This window comes from Episyrphus balteatus, chromosome 3, assembly GCF_945859705.1.
Source record: "Episyrphus balteatus chromosome 3, idEpiBalt1.1, whole genome shotgun sequence".
NCBI lineage: Eukaryota > Metazoa > Arthropoda > Insecta > Diptera > Syrphidae > Episyrphus > Episyrphus balteatus.
In genome coordinates this window covers 84,818,633-84,832,835 of record NC_079136.1, presented here as the reverse complement: position 1 = coordinate 84,832,835, position 14,203 = coordinate 84,818,633, and positions in this window count along the sequence as shown.

Below are 14,203 nucleotides of genomic sequence, written 5' to 3'. Positions count from 1 at the left end.
ATGTATTTTCTATAAGATTTGGACTTGTAGTTTTGTTTTTAGAGAATTTTGAATTTTGCAAGTTTCATGGTGTTTAGACGCTCCGTTAACGAGATATGACGATTTAAACATTTTTAAAAGTGATTTTCTGCAAACGTGAATTTTTCAACTCCAATTGAATTGTATGCGAAGGATATTGACTCACAGAGCACAAAAATGTATTTTTTATAAGTTTTGGACTTGTAGTTTTGTTTTTAGAGAATTTTGAATTTTGCAAGTTTGATGGTGTTTAGACGCTTGGTTAACGAGATATGACGATTTAAACATTTTTAAAAGTGATTTTCTCCAAACGTGAATTTTTCAACTCCAATTGAATTGTATGCGAAGGATATCGACTCACAGAGCACAAAAATGTATTTTTTATAAGTTTTGGACTTGTAGTTTTGTTTTTAGAGAATTTTTAATTTTGCAAGTTTGATGGTGTTTAGACGCTTGGTTAACGAGATATGACGATTTAAACATTTTTAAAAGTGATTTTCTGCAAACGTGAATTTTTCAACTCCAATTGAATTGTATGCGAAGGATATTGACTCACAGAGCACAAAAATGTATTTTTTATAAGTTTTGGACTTGTAGTTTTGTTTTTAGAGAATTTTGAATTTTGCAAGTTTCATGGTGTTTAGACGCTTGGTTAACGAGATATGACGATTTAAACATTTTTAAAAGTGATTTTCTGCAAACGTGAATTTTTCAACTCCAATTGAATTGTATGCGAAGGATATTGACTCACAGAGCACAAAAATGTATTTTTTATAAGTTTTGGACTTGTAGTTTTGTTTTTAGAGAATTTTGAATTTTGCAAGTTTCATGGTGTTTAGACGCTTGGTTAACGAGATATGACGATTTAAACATTTTTAAAAGTGATTTTCTGCAAACGTGAATTTTTCAACTCCAATTGAATTGTATGCGAAGGATATCGACTCACAGAGCACAAAAATGTATTTTCTATAAGTTTTGGACTTGTAGTTTTGTTTTTAGAGAATTTTGAATTTTGCAAGTTTGATGGTGTTTAGACGCTTGGTTAACGAGATATGACGATTTAAACATTTTTAAAAGTGATTTTCTCCAAACGTGAATTTTTCAACTCCAATTGAATTGTATGCGAAGGATATTGACTCACAGAGCACAAAAATGTATTTTTTATAAGTTTTGGACTTGTAGTTTTGTTTTTAGAGAATTTTGAATTTTGCAAGTTTGATGGTGTTTAGACGCTTGGTTAACGAGATATGACGATTTAAACATTTTAAAAAGTGATTTTCTGCAAACGTGAATTTTTCAACTCCAATTGAATTGTATGCGAAGGATATCGACTCACAGAGCACAAAAATGTATTTTTTATAAGTTTTGGACTTGTAGTTTTGTTTTTAGAGAATTTTGAATTTTGCAAGTTTCATGGTGTTTAGACGCTTGGTTAAGGAGATATGACGATTTAAACATTTTAAAAAGTGATTTTCACCAATCGTGAATTTTTCAACTCCAATTGAATTGTATGCAAAGGATATCGACTCACAGAGCACAAAAATGTATTTTCTATAAGATTTGGACTTGTAGTTTTGTTTTTAGAGAATTTTTAATTTTGCAAGTTTGATGGTGTTTAGACGCTTGGTTAACGAGATATGACGATTTAAACATTTTTAAAAGTGATTTTCTGCAAACGTGAATTTTTCAACTCCAATTGAATTGTATGCGAAGGATATTGACTCACAGAGCACAAAAATGTATTTTTTATAAGTTTTGGACTTGTAGTTTTGTTTTTAGAGAATTTTGAATTTTGCAAGTTTCATGGTGTTTAGACGCTCCGTTAACGAGATATGACGATTTAAACATTTTTAAAAGTGATTTTCTGCAAACGTGAATTTTTCAACTCCAATTGAATTGTATGCGAAGGATATTGACTCACAGAGCACAAAAATGTATTTTTTATAAGTTTTGGACTTGTAGTTTTGTTTTTAGAGAATTTTGAATTTTGCAAGTTTCATGGTGTTTAGACGCTTGGTTAAGGAGATATGACGATTTAAACATTTTAAAAAGTGATTTTCACCAATCGTGAATTTTTAAACTCCAATTGAATTGTATGCGAAGGATATCGACTCACAGAGCACAAAAATGTATTTTTTATAAGTTTTGGACTTGTAGTTTTGTTTTTAGAGAATTTTGAATTTTGCAAGTTTCATGGTGTTTAGACGCTTGGTTAAGGAGATATGACGATTTAAACATTTTAAAAAGTGATTTTCACCAATCGTGAATTTTTCAACTCCAATTGAATTGTATGCGAAGGATATTGACTCACAGAGCACAAAAATGTATTTTTTATAAGTTTTGGACTTGTAGTTTTGTTTTTAGAGAATTTTGAATTTTGCAAGTTTCATGGTGTTTAGACGCTTGGTTAAGGAGATATGACGATTTAAACATTTTAAAAAGTGATTTTCACCAATCGTGAATTTTTCAACTCCAATTGAATTGTATGCGAAGGATATTGACTCACAGAGCACAAAAATGTATTTTTTATAAGTTTTGGACTTGTAGTTTTGTTTTTAGAGAATTTTGAATTTTGCAAGTTTCATGGTGTTTAGACGCTTGGTTAACGAGATATGACGATTTAAACATTTTTAAAAGTGATTTTCTGCAAACGTGAATTTTTCAACTCCAATTGAATTGTATGCGAAGGATATTGACTCACAGAGCACAAAAATGTATTTTTTATAAGTTTTGGACTTGTAGTTTTGTTTTTAGAGAATTTTGAATTTTGCAAGTTTCATGGTGTTTAGACGCTTGGTTAAGGAGATATGACGATTTAAACATTTTAAAAAGTGATTTTCACCAATCGTGAATTTTTAAACTCCAATTGAATTGTATGCGAAGGATATCGACTCACAGAGCACAAAAATGTATTTTTTATAAGTTTTGGACTTGTAGTTTTGTTTTTAGAGAATTTTGAATTTTGCAAGTTTCATGGTGTTTAGACGCTTGGTTAACGAGATATGACGATTTAAACATTTTAAAAAGTGATTTTCACCAATCGTGAATTTTTCAACTCCAATTGAATTGTATGCGAAGGATATCGACTCACAGAGCACAAAAATGTATTTTCTATAAGATTTGGACTTGTAGTTTTGTTTTTAGAGAATTTTGAATTTTGCAAGTTTCATGGTGTTTAGACGCTCCGTTAACGAGATATGACGATTTAAACATTTTTAAAAGTGATTTTCTGCAAACGTGAATTTTTCAACTCCAATTGAATTGTATGCGAAGGATATTGACTCACAGAGCACAAAAATGTATTTTTTATAAGTTTTGGACTTGTAGTTTTGTTTTTAGAGAATTTTGAATTTTGCAAGTTTCATGGTGTTTAGACGCTTGGTTAACGAGATATGACGATTTAAACAATTTTAAAAGTGATTTTCTGCAAACATGAATTTTTCAACTCCAATTGAATTGTATGCGAAGGATATCGACTCACAGAGCACAAAAATGTATTTTTTATAAGTTTTGGACGTGTAGTTTTGTTTTTAGAGAATTTTGAATTTTGCAAGTTTCATGGTGTTTAGACGCTTGGTTAAGGAGATATGACGATTTAAACATTTTTAAAAGTGATTTTCACCAATCGTGAATTTTTAAACTCCAATTGAATTGTATGCGAAGGATATCGACTCACAGAGCACAAAAATGTATTTTTTATAAGTTTTGGACTTGTAGTTTTGTTTTTAGAGAATTTTGAATTTTGCAAGTTTCATGGTGTTTAGACGCTTGGTTAAGGAGATATGACGATTTAAACATTTTAAAAAGTGATTTTCACCAATCGTGAATTTTTCAACTCCAATTGAATTGTATGCGAAGGATATCGACTCACAGAGCACAAAAATGTATTTTCTATAAGATTTGGACTTGTAGTTTTGTTTTTAGAGAATTTTGAATTTTGCAAGTTTCATGGTGTTTAGACGCTCCGTTAACGAGATATGACGATTTAAACATTTTTAAAAGTGATTTTCTGCAAACGTGAATTTTTCAACTCCAATTGAATTGTATGCGAAGGATATTGACTCACAGAGCACAAAAATGTATTTTTTATAAGTTTTGGACTTGTAGTTTTGTTTTTAGAGAATTTTGAATTTTGCAAGTTTGATGGTGTTTAGACGCTTGGTTAACGAGATATGACGATTTAAACATTTTTAAAAGTGATTTTCTGCAAACGTGAATTTTTCAACTCCAATTGAATTGTATGCGAAGGATATCGACTCACAGAGCACAAAAATGTATTTTTTATAAGTTTTGGACTTGTAGTTTTGTTTTTAGAGAATTTTGAATTTTGCAAGTTTCATGGTGTTTAGACGCTTGGTTAACGAGATATGACGATTTAAACATTTTTAAAAGTGATTTTCTGCAAACGTGAATTGAATTGTATGTGAAGGATATCGACTCACAGAGCACAAAAATGTATTTTTTATAAGTTTTGGACTTGTAGTTTTGTTTTTAGAGAATTTTTAATTTTGCAAGTTTGATGGTGTTTAGACGCTTGGTTAACGAGATATGACGATTTAAACATTTTTAAAAGTGATTTTCTGCAAACGTGAATTTTTCAACTCCAATTAAATTGTATGCGAAGGATATTGACTCACAGAGCACAAAAATGTATTTTTTATAAGTTTTGGACTTGTAGTTTTGTTTTTAGAGAATTTTGAATTTTGCAAGTTTCATGGTGTTTAGACGCTTGGTTAAGGAGATATGACGATTTAAACATTTTAAAAAGTGATTTTCACCAATCGTGAATTTTTAAACTCCAATTGAATTGTATGCGAAGGATATCGACTCACAGAGCACAAAAATGTATTTTCTATAAGATTTGGACTTGTAGTTTTGTTTTTAGAGAATTTTGAATTTTGCAAGTTTCATGGTGTTTAGACGCTCCGTTAACGAGATATGACGATTTAAACATTTTTAAAAGTGATTTTCTGCAAACGTGAATTTTTCAACTCCAATTGAATTGTATGCGAAGGATATTGACTCACAGAGCACAAAAATGTATTTTTTATAAGTTTTGGACTTGTAGTTTTGTTTTTAGAGAATTTTGAATTTTGCAAGTTTGATGGTGTTTAGACGCTTGGTTAACGAGATATGACGATTTAAACATTTTTAAAAGTGATTTTCTGCAAACGTGAATTTTTCAACTCCAATTGAATTGTATGCGAAGGATATCGACTCACAGAGCACAAAAATGTATTTTTTATAAGTTTTGGACTTGTAGTTTTGTTTTTAGAGAATTTTGAATTTTGCAAGTTTCATGGTGTTTAGACGCTTGGTTAACGAGATATGACGATTTAAACATTTTTAAAAGTGATTTTCTGCAAACGTGCATTGAATTGTATGTGAAGGATATCGACTCACAGAGCACAAAAATGTATTTTTTATAAGTTTTGGACTTGTAGTTTTGTTTTTAGAGAATTTTTAATTTTGCAAGTTTGATGGTGTTTAGACGCTTGGTTAACGAGATATGACGATTTAAACATTTTTAAAAGTGATTTTCTGCAAACGTGAATTTTTCAACTCCAATTGAATTGTATGCGAAGGATATTGACTCACAGAGCACAAAAATGTATTTTTTATAAGTTTTGGACTTGTAGTTTTGTTTTTAGAGAATTTTGAATTTTGCAAGTTTCATGGTGTTTAGACGCTTGGTTAACGAGATATGACGATTTAAACATTTTTAAAAGTGATTTTCTGCAAACGTGAATTTTTCAACTCCAATTGAATTGTATGCGAAGGATATTGACTCACAGAGCACAAAAATGTATTTTTTATAAGTTTTGGACTTGTAGTTTTGTTTTTAGAGAATTTTGAATTTTGCAAGTTTCATGGTGTTTAGACGCTTGGTTAACGAGATATGACGATTTAAACATTTTTAAAAGTGATTTTCTGCAAACGTGAATTGAATTGTATGTGAAGGATATCGACTCACAGAGCACAAAAATGTATTTTTTATAAGTTTTGGACTTGTAGTTTTGTTTTTAGAGAATTTTTAATTTTGCAAGTTTCATGGTGTTTAGACGCTTGGTTAACGAGATATGACGATTTAAACATTTTTAAAAGTGATTTTCTGCAAACGTGAATTTTTCAACTCCAATTGAATTGTATGCGAAGGATATTGACTCACAGAGCACAAAAATGTATTTTTTATAAGTTTTGGACTTGTAGTTTTGTTTTTAGAGAATTTTGAATTTTGCAAGTTTCATGGTGTTTAGACGCTTGGTTAACGAGATATGACGATTTAAACATTTTTAAAAGTGATTTTCTGCAAACGTGAATTTTTCAACTCCAATTGAATTGTATGCGAAGGATATTGACTCACAGAGCACAAAAATGTATTTTTTATAAGTTTTGGACTTGTAGTTTTGTTTTTAGAGAATTTTGAATTTTGCAAGTTTCATGGTGTTTAGACGCTTGGTTAACGAGATATGACGATTTAAACATTTTTAAAAGTGATTTTCTGCAAACGTGAATTTTTCAACTCCAATTGAATTGTATGCGAAGGATATTGACTCACAGAGCACAAAAATGTATTTTTTATAAGTTTTGGACTTGTAGTTTTGTTTTTAGAGAATTTTGAATTTTGCAAGTTTGATGGTGTTTAGACGCTTGGTTAACGAGATATGACGATTTAAACATTTTTAAAAGTGATTTTCTGCAAACGTGAATTTTTCAACTCCAATTGAATTGTATGCGAAGGATATTGACTCACAGAGCACAAAAATGTATTTTTTATAAGTTTTGGACTTGTAGTTTTGTTTTTAGAGAATTTTGAATTTTGCAAGTTTCATGGTGTTTAGACGCTTGGTTAACGAGATATGACGATTTAAACATTTTTAAAAGTGATTTTCTGCAAACGTGAATTTTTCAACTCCAATTGAATTGTATGCGAAGGATATCGACTCACAGAGCACAAAAATGTATTTTTTATAAGTTTTGGACTTGTAGTTTTGTTTTTAGAGAATTTTGAATTTTGCAAGTTTGATGGTGTTTAGACGCTTGGTTAACGAGATATGACGATTTAAACATTTTTAAAAGTGATTTTCTCCAAACGTGAATTTTTCAACTCCAATTGAATTGTATGCGAAGGATATCGACTCACAGAGCACAAAAATGTATTTTCTATAAGTTTTGGACTTGTAGTTTTGTTTTTAGAGAATTTTGAATTTTGCAAGTTTGATGGTGTTTAGACGCTTGGTTAACGAGATATGACGATTTAAACATTTTTAAAAGTGATTTTCTCCAAACGTGAATTTTTCAACTCCAATTGAATTGTATGCGAAGGATATTGACTCACAGAGCACAAAAATGTATTTTTTATAAGTTTTGGACTTGTAGTTTTGTTTTTAGAGAATTTTGAATTTTGCAAGTTTGATGGTGTTTAGACGCTTGGTTAACGAGATATGACGATTTAAACATTTTTAAAAGTGATTTTCTGCAAACGTGAATTTTTCAACTCCAATTGAATTGTATGCGAAGGATATCGACTCACAGAGCACAAAAATGTATTTTTTATAAGTTTTGGACTTGTAGTTTTGTTTTTAGAGAATTTTGAATTTTGCAAGTTTCATGGTGTTTAGACGCTTGGTTAAGGAGATATGACGATTTAAAGATTTTAAAATGTGATTTTCACCAATCGTGAATTTTTCAACTCCAATTGAATTGTATGCAAAGGATATCGACTCACAGAGCACAAAAATGTATTTTCTATAAGATTTGGACTTGTAGTTTTGTTTTTAGAGAATTTTGAATTTTGCAAGTTTCATGGTGTTTAGACGCTTGGTTAACGAGATATGACGATTTAAACATTTTTAAAAGTGATTTTCTGCAAACGTGAATTTTTCAACTCCAATTGAATTGTATGCGAAGGATATTGACTCACAGAGCACAAAAATGTATTTTTTATAAGTTTTGGACTTGTAGTTTTGTTTTTAGAGAATTTTGAATTTTGCAAGTTTCATGGTGTTTAGACGCTCCGTTAACGAGATATGACGATTTAAACATTTTTAAAAGTGATTTTCTGCAAACGTGAATTTTTCAACTCCAATTGAATTGTATGCGAAGGATATTGACTCACAGAGCACAAAAATGTATTTTTTATAAGTTTTGGACTTGTAGTTTTGTTTTTAGAGAATTTTGAATTTTGCAAGTTTCATGGTGTTTAGACGCTTGGTTAACGAGATATGACGATTTAAACATTTTTAAAAGTGATTTTCTGCAAACGTGAATTTTTCAACTCCAATTGAATTGTATGCGAAGGATATCGACTCACAGAGCACAAAAATGTATTTTTTATAAGTTTTGGACTTGTAGTTTTGTTTTTAGAGAATTTTGAATTTTGCAAGTTTGATGGTGTTTAGACGCTTGGTTAACGAGATATGACGATTTAAACATTTTTAAAAGTGATTTTCTCCAAACGTGAATTTTTCAACTCCAATTGAATTGTATGCGAAGGATATCGACTCACAGAGCACAAAAATGTATTTTCTATAAGTTTTGGACTTGTAGTTTTGTTTTTAGAGAATTTTGAATTTTGCAAGTTTGATGGTGTTTAGACGCTTGGTTAACGAGATATGACGATTTAAACATTTTTAAAAGTGATTTTCTCCAAACGTGAATTTTTCAACTCCAATTGAATTGTATGCGAAGGATATTGACTCACAGAGCACAAAAATGTATTTTTTATAAGTTTTGGACTTGTAGTTTTGTTTTTAGAGAATTTTGAATTTTGCAAGTTTGATGGTGTTTAGACGCTTGGTTAACGAGATATGACGATTTAAACATTTTTAAAAGTGATTTTCTGCAAACGTGAATTTTTCAACTCCAATTGAATTGTATGCGAAGGATATCGACTCACAGAGCACAAAAATGTATTTTTTATAAGTTTTGGACTTGTAGTTTTGTTTTTAGAGAATTTTGAATTTTGCAAGTTTCATGGTGTTTAGACGCTTGGTTAAGGAGATATGAAGATTTAAACATTTTAAAAAGTGATTTTCACCAATCGTGAATTTTTCAACTCCAATTGAATTGTATGCAAAGGATATCGACTCACAGAGCACAAAAATGTATTTTCTATAAGATTTGGACTTGTAGTTTTGTTTTTAGAGAATTTTGAATTTTGCAAGTTTGATGGTGTTTAGACGCTTGGTTAACGAGATATGACGATTTAAACATTTTTAAAAGTGATTTTCTGCAAACGTGAATTTTTCAACTCCAATTGAATTGTATGCGAAGGATATTGACTCACAGAGCACAAAAATGTATTTTTTATAAGTTTTGGACTTGTAGTTTTGTTTTTAGAGAATTTTGAATTTTGCAAGTTTCATGGTGTTTAGACGCTCCGTTAACGAGATATGACGATTTAAACATTTTTAAAAGTGATTTTCTGCAAACGTGAATTTTTCAACTCCAATTGAATTGTATGCGAAGGATATTGACTCACAGAGCACAAAAATGTATTTTTTATAAGTTTTGGACTTGTAGTTTTGTTTTTAGAGAATTTTGAATTTTGCAAGTTTCATGGTGTTTAGACGCTTGGTTAACGAGATATGACGATTTAAACATTTTTAAAAGTGATTTTCTGCAAACGTGAATTTTTCAACTCCAATTGAATTGTATGCGAAGGATATCGACTCACAGAGCACAAAAATGTATTTTTTATAAGTTTTGGACTTGTAGTTTTGTTTTTAGAGAATTTTGAATTTTGCAAGTTTGATGGTGTTTAGACGCTTGGTTAACGAGATATGACGATTTAAACATTTTTAAAAGTGATTTTCTCCAAACGTGAATTTTTCAACTCCAATTGAATTGTATGCGAAGGATATCGACTCACAGAGCACAAAAATGTATTTTCTATAAGTTTTGGACTTGTAGTTTTGTTTTTAGAGAATTTTGAATTTTGCAAGTTTCATGGTGTTTAGACGCTTGGTTAACGAGATATGACGATTTAAACATTTTTAAAAGTGATTTTCTCCAAACGTGAATTTTTCAACTCCAATTGAATTGTATGCGAAGGTTATCGACTCACAGAGCACAAAAATGTATTTTTTATAAGTTTTGGACTTGTAGTTTTGTTTTTAGAGAATTTTGAATTTTGCAAGTTTGATGGTGTTTAGACGCTTGGTTAAGGAGATATGACGATTTAAACATTTTTAAAAGTGATTTTCTCCAAACGTGAATTTTTCAACTCCAATTGAATTGTATGCGAAGGATATCGACTCACAGAGCACAAAAATGTATTTTCTATAAGATTTGGACTTGTAGTTTTGTTTTTAGAGAATTTTGAATTTTGCAAGTTTGATGGTGTTTAGACGCTTGGTTAACGAGATATGACGATTTAAACATTTTTAAAAGTGATTTTCTGCAAACGTGAATTTTTCAACTCCAATTGAATTGTATGCGAAGGATATTGACTCACAGAGCACAAAAATGTATTTTTTATAAGTTTTGGACTTGTAGTTTAGTTTTTAGAGAATTTTGAATTTTGCAAGTTTCATGGTGTTTTGACGCTTGGTTAACGAGATATGACGATTTAAACATTTTTAAATGTGATTTTCTCCAAACGTGAATTTTTCAACTCCAATTGAATTGTATGCGAAGGTTATCGACTCACAGAGCACAAAAATGTATTTTTTATAAGTTTTGGACTTGTAGTTTTGTTTTTAGAGAATTTTGAATTTTGCAAGTTTCATGGTGTTTAGACGCTTGGTTAACGAGATATGACGATTTAAACATTTTTAAAAGTGATTTTCTCCAAACGTGAATTTTTCAACTCCAATTGAATTGTATACGAAGGATATCGACTCACAGAGCACAAAAATGTATTTTTTATAAGTTTTGGACTTGTAGTTTTGTTTTTAGAGAATTTTGAATTTTGCAAGTTTCATGGTGTTTTGACGCTTGGTTAACGAGATATGACGATTTAAACATTTTTAAAAGTGATTTTCTCCAAACGTGAATTTTTCAACTCCAATTGAATTGTATGCGAAGGTTATCGACTCACAGAGCACAAAAATGTATTTTCTATAAGTTTTGGACTTGTAGTTTTGTTTTTAGAGAATTTTGAATTTTGCAAGTTTCATGGTGTTTAGACGCTTGGTTAACGAGATATGACGATTTAAACATTTTTAAAAGTGATTTTCTCCAAACGTGAATTTTTCAACTCCAATTGAATTGTATGCGAAGGTTATCGACTCACAGAGCACAAAAATGTATTTTCTATAAGTTTTGGACTTGTAGTTTTGTTTTTAGAGAATTTTGAATTTTGCAAGTTTCATGGTGTTTTGACGCTTGGTTAACGAGATATGACGATTTAAACATTTTTAAAAGTGATTTTCTCCAAACGTGAATTTTTCAACTCCAATTGAATTGTATGCGAAGGTTATCGACTCACAGAGCACAAAAATGTATTTTTTATAAGTTTTGGACTTGTAGTTTTGTTTTTAGAGAATTTTGAATTTTGCAAGTTTCATGGTGTTTAGACGCTTGGTTAAGGAGATATGACGATTTAAACATTTTTAAAAGTGATTTTCTCCAAACGTGAATTTTTCAACTCCAATTGAATTGTATGCGAAGGATATCGACTCACAGAGCACAAAAATGTATTTTTTATAAGTTTTGGACTTGTAGTTTTGTTTTTAGAGAATTTTGAATTTTGCAAGTTTCATGGTGTTTTGACGCTTGGTTAACGAGATATGACGATTTAAACATTTTAAAAAGTGATTTTCACCAATCGTGAATTTTTCAACTCCAATTGAATTGTATGCGAAGGATATCGACTCACAGAGCACAAAAATGTATTTTCTATAAGATTTGGACTTGTAGTTTTGTTTTTAGAGAATTTTGAATTTTGCAAGTTTCATGGTGTTTAGACGCTTGGTTAACGAGATATGACGATTTAAACATTTTTAAAAGTGATTTTCTGCAAACGTGAATTTTTCAACTCCAATTGAATTGTATGCGAAGGATATTGACTCACAGAGCACAAAAATGTATTTTTTATAAGTTTTGGACTTGTAGTTTTGTTTTTAGAGAATTTTGAATTTTGCAAGTTTCATGGTGTTTAGACGCTTGGTTAACGAGATATGACGATTTAAACATTTTTAAAAGTGATTTTCTCCAAACGTGAATTTTTCAACTCCAATTGAATTGTATGCGAAGGATATCGACTCACAGAGCACAAAAATGTATTTTTTATAAGTTTTGGACTTGTAGTTTTGTTTTTAGAGAATTTTGAATTTTGCAAGTTTGATGGTGTTTAGACGCTTGGTTAACGAGATATGACGATTTAAACATTTTTAAAAGTGATTTTCTCCAAACGTGAATTTTTCAACTCCAATTGAATTTTATGCGAAGGATATCGACTCACAGAGCACAAAAATGTATTTTCTATAAGTTTTGGACTTGTAGTTTTGTTTTTAGAGAATTTTGAATTTTGCAAGTTTGGGGGTGTTTAGAGGCTCCGTTAAGGAGATATGACGATTTAAACATTTTGAAATGTGATTTTCTTCAAAAGTGAATTTTTTCACTCCAATTGAATTGTATGCGAAGGATATCGACTCACAGAGCACAAAAATGTATTTTCTATAAGTTTTGGACTTGTAGTTTTGTTTTTAGAGAGTTTTGAATTTTGCAAGTTTGGGGGTGTTTAGAGGCTCCGTTAAGGAGATATGACGATTTAAACATTTTGAAATGTGATTTTCTTCAAAAGTGAATTTTTTCACTCCAATTGAATTGTATGCGAAGGATATCGACTCACAGAGCACAAAAATGTATTTTCTATAAGTTTTGGACTTGTAGTTTTGTTTTTAGAGAGTTTTGAATTTTGCAAGTTTGGGGGTGTTTAGAGGCTCCGTTAAGGAGATATGACGATTTAAACATTTTGAAATGTGATTTTCTTCAAAAGTGAATTTTTTCACTCCAATTGAATTGTATGCGAAGGATATCGACTCACAGAGCACAAAAATGTATTTTCTATAAGTTTTGGACTTGTAGTTTTGTTTTTAGAGAGTTTTGAATTTTGCAAGTTTGGGGGTGTTTAGAGGCTCCGTTAAGGAGATATGACGATTTAAACATTTTGAAATGTGATTTTCTTCAAAAGTGAATTTTTTCACTCCAATTGAATTGTATGCGAAGGATATCGACTCACAGAGCACAAAAATGTATTTTCTATAAGTTTTGGACTTGTAGTTTTGTTTTTAGAGAGTTTTGAATTTTGCAAGTTTGGGGGTGTTTAGAGGCTCCGTTAAGGAGATATGACGATTTAAACATTTTGAAATGTGATTTTCTTCAAAAGTGAATTTTTTCACTCCAATTGAATTGTATGCGAAGGATATCGACTCACAGAGCACAAAAATGTATTTTCTATAAGTTTTGGACTTGTAGTTTTGTTTTTAGAGAGTTTTGAATTTTGCAAGTTTGGGGGTGTTTAGAGGCTCCGTTAAGGAGATATGACGATTTAAACATTTTGAAATGTGATTTTCTTCAAAAGTGAATTTTTTCACTCCAATTGAATTGTATGCGAAGGATATCGACTCACAGAGCACAAAAATGTATTTTCTATAAGTTTTGGTCTTGTAGTTTTGTTTTTAGAGAGTTTTGAATTTTGCAAGTTTGGGGGTGTTTAGAGGCTCCGTTAAGGAGATATGACGATTTAAACATTTTGAAATGTGATTTTCTTCAAAAGTGAATTTTTTCACTCCAATTCAATTGTATGCGAAGGATATCGACTCACAGAGCACAAAAATGTATTTTCTATAAGTTTTGGACTTGTAGTTTTGTTTTTAGAGAGTTTTGAATTTTGCAAGTTTTGTTGTGTTTAGAGGCTCCGTTAAGGAGATATGACGATTTAAACATTTTGAAATGTGATTTTCTTCAAAAGTGAATTTTTTCACTCCAATTGAATTGTATGCGAAGGATATCGACTCACAGAGCACAAAAATGTATTTTCTATAAGTTTTGGACTTGTAGTTTTGTTTTTAGAGAGTTTTGAATTTTGCAAGTTTGGGGGTGTTTAGAGGCTCCGTTAAGGAGATATGACGATTTAAACATTTTGAAATGTGATTTTCTTCAAAAGTGAATTTTTTCACTCCAATTGAATTGTATGCGAAGGATATCGACTCACAGAGCACAAAAATGTATTTTC